Source organism: Panthera onca, chromosome C2 (genome assembly GCF_046562875.1).
Source record: "Panthera onca isolate mPanOnc1 chromosome C2, mPanOnc1 haplotype 2, whole genome shotgun sequence".
NCBI lineage: Eukaryota > Metazoa > Chordata > Mammalia > Carnivora > Felidae > Panthera > Panthera onca.
In genome coordinates, this window is record NC_138347.1 from 133,969,863 (window position 1) to 133,990,304 (window position 20,442).

Here is a 20,442-nt window from a genome sequence, read left to right on the forward strand (position 1 = left end):
TGTCATTTTGAGAACAGCATTTCAATTATGAAGGACGTAGGCATAGATGGAATGATCATTTTGTACAAACTGAGTTTGTCAGGAAATCGTCAGGAAGAAAGAAATCGTGTTGTAAAACCACTCATATGCAAGCTCTCTGCTTTCCCTTGTTTTAGGATTAATCATGAGTTTTTTAGTAACTCTACACCTGCATTTTTAAATATAATTACAAACCAAATTAACCTTCAGTTCTTACCCTTTGATGCAATGCTAAGGAATGGTTTAGAACACAATTTAGTCTCTGCCCAGCATATATTGAAAATAGCCCTACGTAGCTGTCAAAGCATAAACAACTCAGGAGGAAAGCATTGCTGTGGTTTTACTGAACAGATGGTCTGATGACGTCGGTGTCTCCAAATTACCTGCAGCCAAAGCAGATGGAAAAGCGAACATCACAGCCCAAGCTTGATGGCAGGCGGGGAGTCACGGAGAACTTCAGGGAAGGAAAGTCACATGGAATGCTTCCTTTTTTTTTTTTTTTTTTTTTTTTTTTTTTGCTTTGTTCTTAGGTTCTTCAGGGAATCTTGTCCAATTCACAAATTCCTCGAATAAATAGCAAGAATTATTTCAGCTGATCCCACGAACAGCCACTACCAAGATAGGGCTGGAAGATACGGTATACGGTAATGTTACTGCCACTAAAAAGTGAGATTAATTCTAAAAAGAAGTTATTCAACGTGTAAAAGTATTATCTCTATGAAAAGAAACATCTCAGAGCTATAATTGAATATGATAGTTCTTTGAAAAAATCATCATACTGGCTGCATATTTAGCCCTGGGCACATTGTAGTTTGTGGGATTTACATTCCATCTTGCTTCAAGAGGCTGCATTATAATGAACATTTCACCCGGGACTGACTGCACAGCCCTTTATCTCTACCCATCTAATTTCCTTGTTTAGTATTGTGCTTTCACCTTTTCTTGCCCTGCTGGTGTCCCAAGGCCTTTATTTCTTTATGCAAAATTGTCGGCTTCATAAAGGGATGCATTCCAGCCTTAACTATGGATGGGCCAATCGGTGCTGTATTACTTGAGTCCAAGATTTGAAACCTTAGAGGCAGAGTCAGAGAGTTTTCTGTTTACAAATGAAGAAGTAGAACTTTGGAGATTCCACCCTTGCTCGAGGGCTGAAGTCACTAAAGAGAAAACAAGAACCCAGAGGTCTACTCTATGAAGCCACATGGCCTGCACAGCTTTACAAACCCAAGTGCCCCTAACCCACCTCTCTCAAGGGGTACAGACCATGAAGTATATAAACCTTCAAACTCAAAGGGAACTCAGACCTGAGAAACATTTTTAATGTATTTTTCCACATCACTCCTGTCCAGTTTCATGGCAGGTTATCAGCATACAAGGTTGTTTTGGTTTCAGTTCTAGGAAACAGACTCTGAGGCAGGAATCTGAGGGCAAAGAATTTTCTTGGGATGTGATCCCAGGAAGCAAAGATGGAGGGCAGAGGAAGTGAGACAGGGAAGGAAAAAAAAAACAAAACATGCCTTAGCATATCCCAGCCAAGAAGTGAGGGAATTGGAGTATGTTTTCTCCAACTCCTATCTGTCATTACATTGAGAGCTGCTTCCAGGGGGCATTAGCTCTCTTGTACTTTTGGAACTTCTAATCTGCCCCAGTGGGGTGAGAGAAAGCCCTTGAGTGGAGAGTGACTGATTCTCACAGTAGACTGCATTGAGACAATGAGTGCCATACTGTGGGGGGATATGGGCAGAGCATAGCAGCATTTGCTGTGGTCAGATTGGGGTTCACATCTGAATCCATTGACCTGATGGATGACCTCAAACAAGTTACCTCTCCTCTCTAATCCTCAGCATCTTCATCTGTAGGATGGAGAAAAAATACCATCATGAGATATTGTGAGTAGTAAATGAGAAATAATACATGTAAAGTGCTTAGCACAATGCTTAATACAGAGCGGCCCTTGATATGTGTGCTGTTACCATTAGTGTTATTTTCCTTTCTTGTTTCAAGTTCCTGGGGAAAAGATAGAATTTAGGGTCACAGTATGTTATTGCATTTAGAGACGTTAACTAGCACTTAGATCACTCTCCAGATTTCATAGAAGAGGAAGCTTGAGGATGAGGAAGGAGACTGTCCAAGGTGGGGTATGTCTTCACTAGAGGATGGCAGAGCCAGACCTGGACACTGGGGCATCTGGCTCCATGTGTGGTGCTCTTTCCATCACCCTAGACTTAGACTGTCTCCTTCAAAACTGTTAACAGACTATAGATCTAAAAAGAAGAGTGAATTGTAGTCACATCCTGGGGTCCCTCACAGCTTTGATAAATTAGCAGTGGCTGCCTGTAGGGCTGTGTTGAGAAGGATTCTGGTGATGAGGTGAATTGGGCAAATGAATGTGATTGAATTTCCAACATCTGCCATTGATGTGGGCGAGCATGCTGGCCATATGTATGCTGGTCCTGTTGGTGTTAAGGTAACTGAGAAAGCTGACTGCTGGGCTTGGGAGTTGACACCAAAAGAATGAAATAGCCATTTTATTTGTTGGTTTTATCACAATAATAATGCATATTCATTGTGGAAAAATTCTAAAGATATAAATGAGAAATTAAAAATTACCTCTAAGTGTTGCAGGGAGTATGGCCAGAGTCTCAAAAGATGAGTCCGCAAAGTACAGTTAAGTGAAGGTCCTCATACTCGAGTGGGAATGAGGCCCCGACTCCAGAATGAAGCTTCTTTTTATTAGGATAATTGCTAAAGACCACGTGCATAAAGTCAGCTAAGCAAGTATGTTAATCAATCTAATGGTTTAGCTTTTCAAGGTTGAATTTTGAGTTAATTGGTTTCTATAACACTAGGAAGGGTCAGGTGTGAAGGAGGATCCGGCCCTGGACAATGTTAATGGCTCTATCCTTATGAGCAGCAGTCGCCTTCAGCTGTGTAAACATGTCCTAAGGCCTTGCACCTTCTCCAGCCCTTCCCTTTTGAAGTCTTTTCCTTTGATGCTTCTCTCCTGCATCTCCCACATCTAAGGTGCAGCAAAGAGGAGAACTGATCTCTGGAACGGAGTCTCTGTGCTCAGAATCAGATGACCTGGGAACAGGAAAGGAAGCTCAAAACAGAGATTAATTGAGGGTCTGTCTGTATAGTCATTGATATCCCCACAACTGGATGCAGAACAGCAGACAGCCAGGCATTTAATCCCAAGAATTTCTTCCCCCAAAAAAGAATGGAAAAAAAAGTCAGATTTCCCCGAGTGGATCTACAGATTCAATGCACTTCCAAGCTAACAAACTTCATGAGGGTTTTTCATAGAATTAGCAAGCTAATTCTAAAGTGTATCTAGAAGAGTAAGGGACCAAAGATAGTCAAGGCAGTTCTGAAGGAGGAGAGTAAGAAAGGGAGACTTGGGGCACCTGGGTCGCTGAGCCGGTTGATTGTCCAAGTTCAGCTCAGGTCATGATCTCATGGTTTGCAAGTTCGAGCCCCACGTTGGGCTCTGTGCTGACAGCTCAGAGCCTGGAGCCTGCTTCTGATTCTGTGTCTCCCTCTCTCTGTCCCTCCCCTGCTCGCACTCTCTCTCTCAAAAAATAAACATTAAAAAAAATTTTTTAATTAAAAAAAAGAAAGGGAGACTTAACTTGCAGATAACCAGACTTATTATGAAGCTATTGTAATTAAGACAATGTTGCACTGGTGCTGCAGTAGACAAGCTGATCAATGGAATACAATAGAGAGCCCTAAAACAGACCTATGTACATATGGAACTTTGATATATGATAGGAGCAGTTTGGCAGCAAGGGAAGGAGGGATTCTATCATAAGTGGAACTAAAAATATGCTTATCCAATGGATAAAAATGAAACTGGACCTCTGCTTTACAATATACCCCCAAATACCTCCAGATGAATTAAAGTCTTTAATTATAAAAGCAAAACTTTAAAATTATTAGTAAGAAATACAGAGTGGGGTGCCTGGGTGGTTCAGTCAGTTAAGCATTCTACTCTTGATGTCGACTCAGATTATGATTTCCTGGTTTGTGGGATTGAGCCCCGCATGGAGATTCTGCTTGGGATTCTCTCTGTCTTTCTCTCTCTCTCTCTCTGCCTGTCCCCTGCTTGTGAATGCTGTCTCACACTCCCCCCTCCCTCCCTCTCTCTCTCCTTCTCTCTCTCAAAAATAAATAAACATAAAAAAAGAAATACAGAGTAATATTTTCTGACCTTCAAGGAAAGAAAGGATTTCTTAAAGAAGACATGAAAAGTGGGAAAGATCAGAATAGGAACATCCCAGCTCTGGCACTCCCACCATGCTCAGTCATTCCCTGGAGACAGCTTGAGGAGAGTGTGGCCTCAGTGGGAATACTGTGAAAAATCCCAAGTGTGTGACAGGTTCATCCCGGTAGGCTTTCTTGTGAAGATATCTGAATGGCACATTCCCATGACTGCCCCGTACCAGGATTGAGATGAACTGGTTTCATCTGAACTCTGATAAATTCTGATGAACTATCTTGAGGATAGCACTCTACTGACCCAACTACTTACTAGTACAAATGTACCAGGGATGGTTTTCCTTATAAACTACAGAACCTTCTTTAACGAGTTAAGCAGAAGTGGAATTTGTTAAAGGAAATTCAGGCAGCTCACAAAATCTCTGGCAGGACTAGAGAGTGCAATTCAGAGGGCCTGCAGCCTGCCCAATCCCCAGATGATCCCTCAGCATCGCTTCACTGGAAATCACCTGGGGCACAGATACCATGGACTACACCACAGATTTATAGAATTTCCACCCCTGCAGGCTCTGGCAGCTAGATATCTCTGTCTCCACCAACAGGGCTTCTGTGTGGTTCTGCTTCTTACAGCTTCAAGTCTCAGATGGGAGCCTCTAACTGAGGAAACCTGAGTCGCATGCCTCAGCCTGGGTCAAGCGGAAGCTGGAAAACCAATTTCTGTCTTACATGTTGCCATTTCATTTCTCCCCTTTTATTCCTGAAGACATGCATGCCACATTAAGTTCCCACATTTTTGGATTATTTTTTAATAATTGGGTTTTGTGCTAGTTACTTTTCATACCAATAGGACTTCGGCTGCACAACTCCCTAAGTAAAACTATTCCAAAATCCCAAGTTTGTATTATTTCAGGTGCAATAGATGGCCCCAGCCTTGGCACATGGGTTCTTGTTAGCTTTTTTCTTAGAAAGTGGCTCTTGGGGCACCTGGGTGGCTCAGCTGGTTGACCGTCCAACTTCAGTTCAGGTCATGATCTCATGGTTCATGGGTTCGAGCCCCGCATCAGGCTCTGTGCTGATAGCTCAGAGCCTGGAGCCTGCTTTGGATTCTATGTCTCCCTCTCTCTCTGCTCTTCCCCAACTTGTGCTCTGTCTCTCTCTCTCAAAAATGAATGAACATTATTAGAAAAAAAAAAAAAAAGAAAGAAAGTTGCTCTTTCTGAGTTTGTCCATAGATTTGAGTATATATCTTACTTTGGAGCACAAGTTCTTTGTTCACAAAGAGATTTGCTGCACAAGTCTCCATCAGACACTGGCTCCATGACAAAAGTATTTTTACTTCATGCAGTGACTGGAAGATTTGTGAAGTGAAAGATTAGAGAAGTACAGTCCAAGAAGAGGTACATGAGGCAAGTTGAAGGGAAATGGTGGTAGATGGTGTTATGGGCACAAAGTCATCCCATCTCAGTAAGCGTGGTCTTTTGTCATGTGACTTTGCTGCGCCTCCATCCAGAGGTATAGCCTATACCCTCTTAAAACTGGGCTGGACCTGTGACTTGCTTTGACCAATGGAATATGGACAAAGTGAGACTCCAAAGCCCAGGTCTCAAGAGGCCTTGCAGCTTCTGCCTTTGCACATGTGGAGCACTGCCCTGTGGCCACTATGTTACCAAGAAGCCCAGGGGTGCCTGGGTGGCTCAGTCGGTTAAGCATCCAACTTCGGCTCAGGTCATGATCTCAGTTTATGAGTTTGAGCCCCGCGTCGGACTCTGTGCTGACAGCTCAGAGCCTGGAGCCTGCTTTGGATTCTGTGTCTCCCTTTCTCTCTGCCCCTCCCCCACTCATTCTCTCTCTCTCTCTCTCTCTCTCTCTCTCTCTCTCTCTCTGTCTCTCTCTCAACATAAATAAACATTAAAAAAATTAAAAAAAGAAGCCCAGATAAAGGGCCACATGGAAGGGGAGGCCAGCAGCCTAACTCTTCCTGCTGGGTCTAATCCCCAGCTGACATTCCATGAGTGAGACTGATGTAAGACCCAGTCAATCCCCAGAATTATGAAAAAAATGTATTCTTATTGTTTTGAGCCACTCAATTTTAGAGTAGTTTTTATGCTGCAAGGGACAACTAAAATAGATATAATCAAGGTCTTTAATGGACTCAGATGGTAGAAAAACAAGGTAAAAAGTAGATGGAGAGTTTATTTTTCTAACATGTAGTGGGTGTCTAGCTAGGATATGCCAGTCACCTTATGTATAGAATTCATTTAATCATCCTAACAGCTTTATGAGATAGGCAGTATTATATAGGTGGAGAAAACAAGGCACAGATTGGTGAAATAACTTGCCCAATGCTGGTAAGTGACAGGTTGGAGACTTGACTTTGTGTCTGCCTGATTCCAAAGTCCTTGCTCATGACCATACCAATACCACTGGCACTTATAACAAACCAATCCAGAATAATCAATGATAAATAGAGACAGAGAAATAACACTCGAGTTTTATAATTCTTTCTTTCTATGTGTATTTCCTAGCTAAAGAGAACTTTCATAAGAAGGGAAGAATGATTCTCGAAATGATAACCCGCCTTCCTAGTCAGGCTTCAGTTTCAATAATTCCTTCCTTGAATTATTATTTTATAAAAGATGGATGTTGTAAGACTGACTTGGGTTATAAGAAATAGAAAAATGGGAAAATGTAAACACACTTGTGAAAAATAAACAGACTTGCATATGCTAATAATTCCTACCAAGGCGGAATGCCTTCTAAAACATCACTGACATTCATTCATTCATTCAACACAAGTATGTTGAGTAATTACTAGGTGCCAGACATTGTGCTAAGTGCCAGGAAGACAAATGTGATATGTTTCTAGCATTCAAGTGTTGTGTAGTCTAGTTAGAATAGAAAATTAAACAAAAGCCCAACACATGAATTTTCTAGTCATTTTTCTAAAATTAAAAAAAAAGTCAGTGATCTAAAGAAAAAAAGTTGCTTTCAGTTGGTTTTCTAATTAAGTGATAGAGTTGTACAAATTAAGGTGTTGTTACCAATCTCCCGTATGACCAAAACCTATGTGGTTATATACCACGTGTTTATTTCATTTCCAGTGAATACTAACTACTCTCCCAAATTTATAATCCAGAACTTGGTAGGAATTTATTTTTTCATGGAACCATAAAGAAGCCTCAAGTTATAGATGACTCTAGAAGAAAATAATTCAGAAATTCCTATAAAGCAATAAATTACCCTCCACCTCTTCTTTTTTGCCTCATGGATTGCATATAAACACTCTAGCTTAGAACTATATCTGTAGCTGATGAGTATAATTTTTTAAATGAGGACCATATGAGAAAATTGGCTTCCGAGGCATGTTCCATGGTAATGGGCAGGGAGTATTCTAACCCCTGCTGAGTGGACTTGCACATGTTCCTTGCCTTCTCTTTGCCTGCATTCCCTTATGTATAAAATAAGGCCATGGGATGAGATGATATCTGGAATCTTCCCCAGATGTAAATTTGTATGTTTCTTTAAAGAGCTCTTGTTGGCTATTGACTGTTTTCTCTAGCTACCTGTGATATCTTCTTTGCAAATCAGAGACAAAATTCCTCAGGATTCCTATCATCAGCTTAATTTTATTTTTTTCTTGATCTTCACTTGGAATTTAAAATGTTTTGGGGGCGCCTGGGTGGCTCAGTCGGTTGAGCGTCTGACTTCAGCTCAGGTCATGATCTCACGGTCCGTGAGTTCGAGCCCCGCGTCGGGCTCTGTGCTGACAGCTCGGAGCCTGGAGCCTGCTTCGGATTCTGTGTCTCCCTCTCTCTCTGCCCCTCCCCCGTTCATGCGCTGTCTCTCTCTGTCTCAAAAATAAATAAACGTTAAGAAAAAAATTAAAAAAAAAATAAAATGTTTTGGAGGTGCCTGGGTGGCTCAGTTGGTTAAGGGTCCAACTCTTGATTTAGCTCAGGTCATGAACTTATGATTCATGGCCTCAAGCCTTGTGTTGGGCTCTGCGCTGACAGTGTGGAGCCTACTTGGGATTCTCTGTCTCCCTCTCTCTCTGCCCCTCCCTCTCTCTCTCTGTCTCTTATTTAATTAATAAATTAATTTAAAAAAATTTTTTTAATGTTTTGCAAAGCTGAATTTCCTATATTGTTTTTCAGGATGAGGAATATAGATAGTGTGTGTGTGTGTGTGTGTGTGTGTGTGTGTGTGTGTGTGTGTGGTGGTGGTGGTGGTGATGGTGGTGGTAGTGTGGTTGTCCTTTCAAAGGTACAAGAGAAGATGGGCACAGTTGACCACAATGAGCCTACTTATTAGAATTTGGGAATTTTGAGAAATGTCTGGCTTCAGTGTTAGCCATCTGCTGGGCTTATATCACCCACCCAGCAGTACAACACTGTAAACACTGGGATCTTCCACGAATATTCTTCTCTGTCCCTGGGTGAAGGAGTTGGGTGTTCAGATATCTCTCGATTCTGATTCAGCACCAGCTAGGTATGTGAATGAAGAATGGCTTCCTTGATATAAGCTTCAGTTTCTTCATCAGTAAAATAAGCTGCTTTAGTAGATCATGGGATCTACTTAGGTGCATTTTCACACCATTTTAAGAGTTTAGATACATTTAGGTTAACCTAAATTTAACCCCAAAATGATGTTAGCATGTAATATACATATGTTCGAGTGCACTTTAGTGATTAAAAGAGAAATTACCTGCCGAAACATGAAAGACCAGGAATCATCACAATTAGTGCCTTGCCTGTAGGACCTCAGTGGTATCCCAGAAGTTGCCAGTCATGCTCCATGCTGCCCTAACTGAACATCAGCCCTGTCCCCTTTCACATCTGTAGCTGCAGGAGCCACACCATCACTACACTCCCAGAAAATAACTTCTATTATTACAGGCAGAGGAGGAGCCGAGATGGCCTGGATGGTTCCTCTCTGTGAGCTTGTCCTCCGACAGTAGACCTTTATACAATTTTTAAGATAATGAGTTGAGCTGATGGTATGAGACATGTGGAGCAGGTAATCTAAGGCAGAGTCTCCCACCCTTGACACTACTGACATTTTGGGCTGGATGTTTCTTGGTTGTGGGGGCCTTTCCTATGCATTGTAGAATATTTAGCCCCTACCTGTCCACCCCTCCCCTGGTTGTGACAACCAAAAATGTCTCCAGATTTCACCAAATTTTGCCAGAGTAAAATCAATCTCCATTGAGAACTAGTCCATCCAAAGGGGAATACTCTTGTATGTGTGAACTTCCACATTCTCAAAAGAGGTCTTTGAAACAAAGAATTGGGTGTGGGTAGTCTATTTGGGAGGTCATTTCAGGAAGTTTTGTGAGGGACTGGGGAGGTGAGTCAGGGAGGAGAGGGAGGAAAGCCAATAAAGGGTGTGCTAATGAGCAGGTTACTAGTGTGAGTGGTAAGAGGCCAGCTTCACTGGGGGCCTCTGGGACTGTGCAGAATACAGCTAAAAATGGCCCCACTGAGGAGCACAGAAGCTGAGGCATTTGTCCTCCATGAAACCATGGGGCAGTATGTCCTATCCTGACTCATCCCATCCCCAGCATTTTTCCTTTGATTCTCATCCTTTTTAGTCTTATGATAGCAATGCATGTCTTTTTTAACTTTAATGCCCGGTTAATAAAAATATTTGTTTTAAGTCTACCTTTTGAATGTTCAGACCCTCCAAGGTAGCTGGGCTAGAAAATCTTCAAAGTCCTCCCCAGTATTCAAGGACTATACCTGGTGATTTGAGGCCAACCCTGAGGAAGCTGATGAATAAGTAGAAAGCACAGTTTGATCCAGAGGTATGGGGGTGGAAGGAGAAGCACTCAGCCTTTATCTTGCAAATTGAATACGGAAGTAATTGCAAGAGAACAGGTAAGACTTCCCACATTGTCAGTTTTCACTAAAGGCACTTTTGTAACCATGACTTCACTTTGGAATTGACATTGCATTGGCTCCTCTGACAGCCTTAAAGAGATACCATCAAGACATTGTCACATAAATTGAACAATTTAGACAGAGCTTAGGCGACAATAGAATGAACTTCACCTGGAATGTGCTGGGGGCAGAGGAATGAATTCTCAGAAAATCAACTCAGTGCCAGCTCAACCTTCCTGCATCTCCTTCTCTCATAACCCACCTTAAACCTGTTATTGAGCCGCTTATCAGTTCGGAGCATAAGGAAAACATGCTGAGAAAATCAAACTTTAACATAAAAGAGAAATAACTGCTAATCATCTCAGCAAATGATAGACTGGTGAGTTTCTATCCCTTTTTTGTGTTTTTGGGGTTTTTGTAATGGCATTTGTTTTCTTAACATTAAAACTGTTTAAGATAATCTCTTAAGGGGTTATATTGCTTTCTGGCAAAGAAAACTTTGATATACAATCACTGACTTGGCCATAGCTCTTGATTTTCTTCCAAGGAGTTCAAAGCACTTTCACTGATGTGGTAGCATCTTATTTAGCTTTGTAAACTTGAGGCAGAAGAAGAGAGGGAGGATGGACACATGTAAGTCTTTATTTGTCCAGTGGGGATATTAAGATAACAGAAGATAAGTGGCTTGGCCAAAGTAACCCAGAGAGTTCTGAGCACTCTGACAAGAGTCTCCCAAGTCTTAGGGCTGTATACATCCCACAGATCTGGTCACAGCCCTAGTGGGATTTTGTCTTTAAGAAACCTGCAAATAGGGGGGTACCTGGGTAGCTCAGTCAGTTAAGCATCTGACTGTGGCTCAGGTCATGATCTCATAGCTCCTGAGTTTGAGCCCCGTGGTGGGTTCTGTGCTGACAGCTTAGAGCTTGGAACCTGCTTCAGATTCTGTGTCTCCCTCCGTCTCTCCGCCCCTCCCCTGCTCGCATTCTGTCTCTCTCTGTCTCTCTGTCTCTCTCCGTCAAAAATAGATAAACATGAAGAAAGAAAGAAAGAAAGAAAGAAAGAAAGAAAGAAAGAGAAAGAAAGAAAGAAACCTGCAAGTAGGAAAATGTGTCTGAGACTCTGCATGGAAAGCTGTGCCCAGCAGTTTGAAAAATGCACCGCTAGGCCAGATTTGAGGTCTGTGGCATGATTTGTATCCTGACCAGAACAAAGAGCAAAGATTTAACACCAGCTGAGGCTTTATATTTTTTTAATATTAAGAAACAGAAAATAATCACCCCTTTTCCTGCCAACGATGGCAGTGCAAAGACCAGCCAAGCCCACCTTTCTTGAAAACCCATGATCTGCTTTTCAAGGGGAAGATGAAAGCGCCAGGAATAGACAATGGTTCTGAAACACTGGCTGACTTTTGAATATTCATGCCTATTCTAATGCAAATGAATATTTCAAATTGAGCTGTTTTTGAAAAGGTGCTGTTGGAAATGTATACACTTATGAAATTGCTTTTCTAGTTCTGCAGATCCCCCAGAATGACTTCCTTGGTTTATTTATAGTTCTCCTAGAAGGTTCCCCAGGTGTCAGCCTTGGGCTGGAGTTTCAGCGGATTTCTTTTCCACAAAAACTAGGGCTACAGTTTAGCCTACCCCCCTCAGAAAGTCTGGCTTTGTTTAGTTGGAGCCCGGTCTGATAGGCCCTCCTTGTCCTGCCAGCAGCCAAAGAGGCTTATCACACATCAGATTGTTTTTCCTTTGAGGTAACCTCACACCAAAACTCAGTGTTCCCTAAGGAACAAAGAGAGGGTGAGAACGTGCCAGTGCTTGGAAGCATCAGATGGTCAGGAAGTCAGGAGGCCTGTTTGGGTTTGGCTGACTTGGCACCAGAAGGGTCTCACCATGTTGGGCATTGGGTGTGGTGTGTGGCTGTGCCAAGTCAAAGGACTTGGAGGAAGACACAAAGACCTCGTGGGCTGATGGAGACTTAGAAACCTCCAGAGCTCAGTGAGCGTTCAGTCCCCTCTGGGGGAGTCTTGGGAATTCCTTCCCGTTCAGGCTGGATGCAGGAACAGTAACAGCTGGTCAAGCCCAGGAGGAAGATGGGGGGCTCAAGGAAGGTGGTCATTGCTGGAGGGAAGAAATAGGTCATTGTGAAGCCAAGGTCAGTTTCTGAACTGTCGTTCAGAAGTAGGAGTGAGCCTCTGCTTCAGATGCCTGCAGAGACAGGGCAGGGGAGCCCTTGTCTCAGGCCAGTGGGGTCTCTTTGGAGGAGAGGGTGCTCTCGTAAACCTTTAGTTTGCCTGGGCTTCTTGCACCACTCCCAGCACCCATCGTGAAAGGTCACTGGTGTGGCCTCTGATGCTATTTCTTGAGTGGAGTATACCTTCTCTCCTGCCAGTCTTCCTCTCTCCAGTCCAGCCCTCCATCCACAAATACTCTATGGTCACTCTTTCTCTGTGCCCACGGAGAGGACCCTGATTTACATTTATTCAATGAGTACTAAACTTGCCAGGCCCTTTGCAGGGCTTGGGGACATGAGGTGACTCCAACATGATCTCTATCTGTTCAGTGCTTCCGGTCTATGTATCCAAACATATTTCCCACCCCCGATGTGTCCCTCTGTCCCACAATTATTCTCACCACCATTTCTTTTCCTGAGATGTTTTCTGGAGTGCCCTCCCCTTGCAGCTCCAATTTTGCAAACCTATGCTCACTTCAGAGATATGTAAGTGTTGCCTTTCCATTCAGCCTCCCCTCGGTTTTCCTGTTCTTGCTGATTCCTGTAACATATTTGTTCTGTGTGATTTAGCATATAATTTTAAGTGGCCTTACTCTGTCTAGTGACTATTTTGGGGTGTGTAAACTAGTCTTTTTTGAGGGGTGGAGTCATATGCTGCCCTGTACTGAATCTCTTCTTAACTTCTGTTCCCACACCAGCACTTAGCACAAAACTGAGCACGTACTAAATATCCAGTAAGTACTGCCGATTATTCAAGTCAGGGCCCCAGCGTCATCTGGTCAAGAAGAGCAGCTATCCTTAACATAGACCCTGAAAATGATACACGCAAAGATATCTGTGACTCATAACTAAATGGTAGAAAACATATTTACATAGAGAGCAGACCTCATTCATTTGCCTCCAGGTCCAGGAAAGTTTCTATTTCATAAAGAAAAAAAAAAAAAAGTTACAAGGGTCATCAAGGTTGACCCTCGGGAGACCTTTGGTAAATCACTTAAACTTTCTGAGCTTCACTTTCCTTGTCTACAAAATGGGAATCATAACGACACCTAATAGAGAGGCTGGGAGAATAAATTAGATCATGCATATAACCCCTTTATCCCCAAATCTAGAAAAGAGTAGATATTCAATCAATGATTGCTATTATAGTTATTATCATTGTTATTGTTCCATCAAACTAGCATTTTCCAAAGTCTGGTAAGTGGATTATTTGGTGGTACATAAGGTAATTTTAGGTGCCTCACTGATCAACTTTTAAAACATTCTAGTGTGTGCTAGGAAAAATATTATTTAATTACATTTACGACATGATGGATATTATTTCTTCTTCAGTTATTTATCGCTGCATGACAAACCATCCCTAAACTTAGTAGCTTTAAACAACAGTGATGTACTATTTCTTCTGATTTGTGATATGCATTTAAGTTTTTTTAAATTTTTATTTAATTTACTTTTTTTTAATTTACATCCAAGTTAGTTAGCATATAGTGCAACAATGATTTCAGGAGTAGATTCCTTAGTGCCCCTTACCCATTTAGTCCATCCCCCCTCCCACAACCCCTCCAGTAACCCTCAGTTTGTTCTCCATATTTAGGAGTCTCTTCTGTTTTGTCCCCCTCCCTGTTTTTATATTATTTTTGTTTCCCTTCCCTTATGTTCATCTGTTTTGTACCTTAAAGTCCTCGTATGAGTGAAGCATTTAAGTTTTTTGTGACTGAGTTCAGCAGGTCAGTTCTGTTCTTACATGTCTGGCCCCTGATCTGGGATGGCTGGAAAAGTTGGGGTTAGCTGGGAATCTCTCCTTCTATATGATCTATTTAGCCAGGCAACTGACCTTCTTCATATGGTGGCTCAGGGCTCCAACAGCAAGTGTTCTGAGAGGACAAGTCCCACTGTGCAAGTGCTTATCAGGTGTCTGCTTGCATCATACTTGCTAATGTCGCATTGGCCAAAGGAAGTCACATAGAAAGTCCAGAGTGGGTGTAGGAGGGACTGCATAAAGGTGTGAATACCAGGAGGTGTGGTTCATTGGGTGCCACCAATGTAGCAGTCTTCTATACTCATGATTAACCCAGTGACTCACAGCTAGTAAGTAGCCAGCTGAGATCTGGAGCAGTGTGGTTCTAGAATCTGTGGTCATAACCACCAGGAAATCTCCTCAAGCCGAGTGTTTCAATCATCTATCTCTAAACGTGTTTACTTAAAGCAACAAGCATCTTATTATGTTCATTGAGTACATGGGCCGTGAATTCAGTAGGTCACAGCAAAGACGGCTTATCTGTACTTCACCATGTATAGTCCTAGCTGGGATTCTCAAACTGCTGAGAACTGCCTGAGATGGTTCATCTGGGGTTGGGGTTCTCACTGTCTGCTAGGTTTCTCAGTTCTCTCCTACACGATCTCCCCACGTGACTAATGTCTGAGCTCCTTCATAGCACAGTGGTCTCAGAGGAGTCAGATTTCTGGCATGATAGCTGGCATTTCTTTAGAGAGCAAGGTAGAAACGGCTTTACCACTGCCATGCTGTATTAGTCAAAGAAAGTCACCAAGCCAATCTAGATTTAAGAGAAGGAGAAATGGACTCTACATCTTGACTGGAGAAGCGGTATAAACGTGCAGGGAAGGAAGGAAGGAATTGATGGCAGCCATATTTAGAGAGTTTCTACTGCAGTATGCTTAAGGACTAAAATGTGGTCACTAATTTAACGTTTTGATGTTTTTGTTGTATTTATAATAGACTCTTTTTTAAGATCACTTTTAAGTTCACAGCAAAATTGAGAGTAAGGTACAGAGATTTCTCATACACCTCCTGCCCCCAAACATGAATAGCCTCCCCTATGGTCAATATCTTCCACTAGAGTGGTATATTTGTTACAATTGATAAAACTACACTGACACATCATAATCCTCAGAAGATCGTTAGGGTTTACTCTTGGTGTTGTACATTCTGTGAGTTTGAACGAATGTATAATGACATGTATTCATCATTATAGAGTCATACAGAGTATTTTCACTGCCCTATAAATCCTCTGTGCTCTACCTATTCACTCCTCCCACCCCCTAATGCCTGGAAGTCACTGATCTTTTTACTAACTCAATAGTTTTGCCTTTTCTAGAATATAATATAGTTGGAATCATACAGTAGGTAGCCTTTTCAAATTGGCTTCTTTCACTTAGTGATAAGCATTTAAATTGCTTCCATGTCTTTTCATGGCTTGAGAGCTCGTTTCTTTTTAGTGCTGAATAATATTCCATTGTCTGGATATACCACACGTTATTTATTCATTCACCTGTTGATATCTTAATTGCTTTCAAGATTTTGGCAATTATGAACAAAGCTGTTATAAACATGTGTGTGTAGGTTTTTGTTGTTAGCAGTTTTCAACCCCTTTGGGTAAAAATACCAAGGAGTACAATTGCTGGATGGACTTTTTAAAGGTTCTAAGGTTAGTCAATTTGAAGAAAAAACATCAAGTAATAACATTCAACATTAATATTAAATAATATTAAATCGAACCATATGAAATTTCTGATTTTGTAGATCACACCTAAATATTTTACACCATTCAACTTAATAATACAATGATCTCAGAATACTGCAAAGGCTTTCACACTGATATGCAAAGAACTGAAGTTTGGGAAACATCTTCTAATTGAAGTATGTTATCTTTTGGTGACTTTATTTCTTCGCATGTCTTTATTAGACCAAAGCATAGAAGATGCTTATTTGGACAGTTTGTTTTGTTGTTGGTGGTGGTGGTGGTTTGGGAAAGGGTTGATGTGGGCTGCAGTGTATCAAGTGCCTATTAAACATATTCATTCATCAAAATGTCCTTGGCCCAAAGGACCACAGTCTTTCTAGGTCTGCTGCAAATCAGAAACCTGAGACAGCTGGCAGGCCCTTTGATTTTCCTGGGGAGAATGCTTGATTCTTCTTGATTTCCAATGACAACAGTATTTCCCACATTATCAGATATATCAACAGAAACCCCATCGACTTGGTGGGACATTAAGACCATTTTCTCAGAGGAGTTGGTACGAGAAATTAGAAAATGAATCATTGGGAACTTTTGGCCATATAGAGTGTACATCTGAAAATACTGTTCTACCAGAACAAACTACCCAACAATTGAAGAGACTTTGTCTTAGGCTGGGTTCTACTGATGAATCAGAACTTCAGATATGTTGGTGGTCTGATTTAGACACTTTACAGAATTTTATTTTGTATTTAGTCTCTGTCAGATTAAAAACATTTTTTTCCATCACCACTGTGGTTGTTTTTCAGCCTGGCAGTCTACTTTAATGGAAAGATTGTAACCAAATTGTGTAATTTTGCCCTGTGGATTTCCAATAAAAATATTACAATGTTGTTTGAAGGTTTGGAATTAGTAAAATAATGTTAAGGCTAACTTTCTTTCATCTCAATTCTTTCAGAGTGAAATTTGTAAGAAAATTTTTTGTTCAGAAATAGCATCCAACAGATTTGAAGTTCCAAATGGAGTCAGCACCAAGTCCAAAAACAAAACAAAACCAAACAAAACCTCGCAAAGCATTTTCCAGTAGGATTTCCTGAAGGAACACTTCAAAAGGTCTAGATATATCCAAGACGGCTGAAGTCACACGCCTGCTTTCAGCCTCAGGAAATGTACTTGTCTCACATTCTCAGTAGCTTCTCAAGTTATTTTAACTGTTCAGCCCTGACAGTTAAATAAAAACTTGATGATAGAAGAGGTTTCATTATGTGTGCAAACGTGTTTTCTACAGCTAATCAGTGAATGGCAGACTGGGAGGTATTCAGAGGCCCAGAACAATAATGTCAAAGCTAATTCAATCCCTCACAGGTCAAGGCTTGTGACCATGGCTGAGCCTTTGTCAGACACACAAATACATACCACCTCTCTTTGCACATAAAATCACACCTTAAAATAAGTGGGCATTGATTTCTCTTGCTCCCATCTGCATTTAGCTTGGGCTCTTTCTCCGAGAATAATGCAGAACTACTGTCACCCTCGCCCAGACAGCGACACTAACATGCTTCTTTCTCCCACAACAATTCAATAGCACATCCCAGGATCACATGCTTGGTACTCTATCGTGACAGGTTGAATTTTAATGTCACAGTATTTTTCTCTTATCTGAACACCCAGAAGATGCGTCTCTTCATTTAAGAACCGTCTTTTCAGGAATATAAATTTATACTCAAATTTTGGATCCAGTTCTCAATCTTTCTTATTCCTGATGTAAGTTAAATAGGCATGATATATTTTATTATGATTTCCTTTGGATCATTCAAATGGTCTTAGTTTTAATAACACCTTCATCCTCTCTCTCTCTCTCTCTCTAGAGAGAGAGAATATGCAGAATAATAATATTCTTCAGAAATTGCATATGACTGATTTTTTTTTCTAGTTAATGGCAAGTATAGCTAAAATTACCTAGTGAACAGTGGTTTTCTTCAGTTGTCTAATCTGAAAAACATCACAAAATCTATGGCCATACCACCCCGAATGTGCCTGATCTTGTCTGAAGAACCTCACAAAGAAAAATATCTGTAATTTATTATTATAAACATATAAGGTGGAGTGACCTTGCATGCTAAATTTCCAATTAAGAGATGCAAATAGTCACATCCTGTTTCACAATACTAGCCATCTGTTCCCAAGGCCTGCAGGTTCTCCTTTGCTCAAAGAAACATTTAAGTGAAAGAGAGAACCTAAGTTAAAATTTAGGTTTTATAGCCAGTATCAGATTAGAAAACACACCACATATATTTTAGTAGATATAATTTTATTACTTTAAAATTATTGTATTGCTTTTATAAAAGGGTTGCAAAGTTCTCTTTTTACTATTCAGAAATTATGAAGTAGAACATGAGAGTGCTCTAGAATTTCTCAACCCCCATACCCACCTCAGAGATAGCCACTTTAGACTCCTTGGCATATATGTGTGTATATGTGTTTATTATCCCTTTGTGTTTCTTACGTGAATCTATTGTTCATCTCTTTGCTTATTTGAAAAGGTAAGTTGTACTTTTTTTTCTTTATTGATTTCTAAGAGCTCTTTATGTATGATACTAAACTGCATTAGATTTGTAGGTGAGAGTGAGACTAAATGTTGTGAGCAGTAAACAAATCTTGAATAAACAAGAATAGGAATAAACCCTCTATAATCAGCATCTTTTATGCAAAGTACTTAATGTATGCTACTTTTATAAAACATGTTGCCCTCATTGTTAGGGAATGCTCCTTTCAAAGACTGGATACGGTGATTACATATCACCAACACCTTGTCTGTGTTGTCTTGGGGCAACAAGGTTTAGAGTTGGTCTCTATTTCCTGGCAGAAATTGCCTGCATGGTTGTGCTTTATAAAAATGCATGGTCTCTCATCACAGAGTACAGCATGAAATAGTTGGGGGGATGGGCAAATGAATTTTCCATGGAGAAACATGGCAAACACTGCTTCAGCCGTGTGATCAAGGTTTATATCTACCATAATAAGCCATGTTGATAACATGCAGCTTTGGTATGATATGATGAGAATGGCACTTTATTTCTCTAGTCTTCCTCCCCGAAACCAACCATATTCTAGCCATGAGAAAAACCTGAGACAAACTCAAATTGAGGGACATTCTGCAAAATATCCTATCAGTAGTCCTCAAAACCGTCAAGGTCATTGGAAACAAAACAATCTGAGAGACTATTACAGTCTAGAAGAGCCTAAGGAAACATGGCAAGTAAATGTAAGGTGTTATCCTGGATGGGATCCTGAGATAGAAAAAGAGAATAGGTAAAAACAAAGGAAATAAAAATAAAGCATGGAGTTTAGTTAATAATAATGAATCATTATTGGCTCATTAGTTGTGACAAATGTACCATAGTAACATAAGATGCTAATAATAGAGGAATCTGGGTGTGGGATATATGGTAACCCTCAGTACTACCTTGGCAACGTTTTTTTATTTTATTTTATTTTTTTTAATTTTTTTTTTTCAACGTTTATTTATTTATTTTTGGGACAGAGAGAGACAGAGCATGAACGGGGGAGGGGCAGAGAGAGAGGGAGACACAGAATCGGAAACAGGCTCCAGGCTCCGAGCCATCAGCCCAGAGCCTGATGCGGGGCTCGAACTCACGGACCGCGAGATCGTGACCTGGCTGAAGTCGGACGCCCAACCGACTGCACCACCCAGGCGCCCCAACGTTTTTTTAAATCTAAAACTATGCTAAAATAAAAGTTTGATAAGAAAAAAGCAAATGGCAGATATTTGAATTGGACCATTTCCCCAATAAAACCATAAAATATTCAACTCAACTTCAACTAGTTGAGACTCTAGATAACCCCAATGCTGCCCTTGAACCTATCAGTCTAAGAGCAGCAGTAACAAAACAAGATCTAACTTGAGGTGATTTTCCAGGGAGGTAGTGGTTAGCAGTCTTCAGGACTACATGCCAAACCAGTAAAAATACTGAACTGGTAGAGAATGTAGAGATATTTCTACCAAATCATTTCATTTATGAAGGAACCAAGGCCCAGACAGAACAAGGCATATACCCCAGCTCCTATGAATCCTGACCTGGAACCGAATTAGGAACCTCTTTGCTAATTCAGTGCTCATTTTCCTCCCTCATGCTTCTTTCTACACCTTTCTGCTCAATATAAAAGCCCCTCCAGTTACTGACATTCTTTTGTTTTCTCTTCTTTTGTCCAAAGATCTAGGGGAGGGCCACATATTCTCCACACAGTGTATAAAAGACAGCAAGAGAACACATGAAATCTGGGACCACACTGAGTGGGGTCTGAATCCCAACTTCCTTATTGCCTCTGGTTCTGTTTTCCTGAACTATAAAATGACTCCAGTAATCCATTATCTCTCAGGATTAAGTGAGATCCTGGATATGAACCTACTTTGGGGTTGCCTGGGTGGCTCAGTTGGTTAAGTGACCAACTTCGGCTCTGGTCATGATCTCATAGTCTGTGGGTTTGAGCCCCGCGTCGGGCTCTGTGCTGACAGCTCAGAGCCTGGAGCCTGCTTCAGAGTCTGTGTCTCCTTGTCTCTTTGCCTCTCCCCTGCTCATACTCTGTCTCTCTCT

At 41.2% G+C, this 20,442-nt stretch overlaps 1 long non-coding RNA gene across 1 annotated transcript in view; it reads left to right on the plus strand.

Annotated features, from left to right (window-relative positions):
• The window catches only part of LOC144612790 (uncharacterized), a 117,621-nt gene extending 100,534 nt beyond the window's left edge, over positions 1-17,087 (plus strand). The window contains exon 3 of the long non-coding RNA XR_014135251.1: positions 16,785-17,087. This is a non-coding gene — a long non-coding RNA (uncharacterized LOC144612790). The remainder of the gene's footprint in view (positions 1-16,784) is intronic.
• The last annotated feature ends 3,355 nt before the right edge of the window (positions 17,088-20,442 follow it).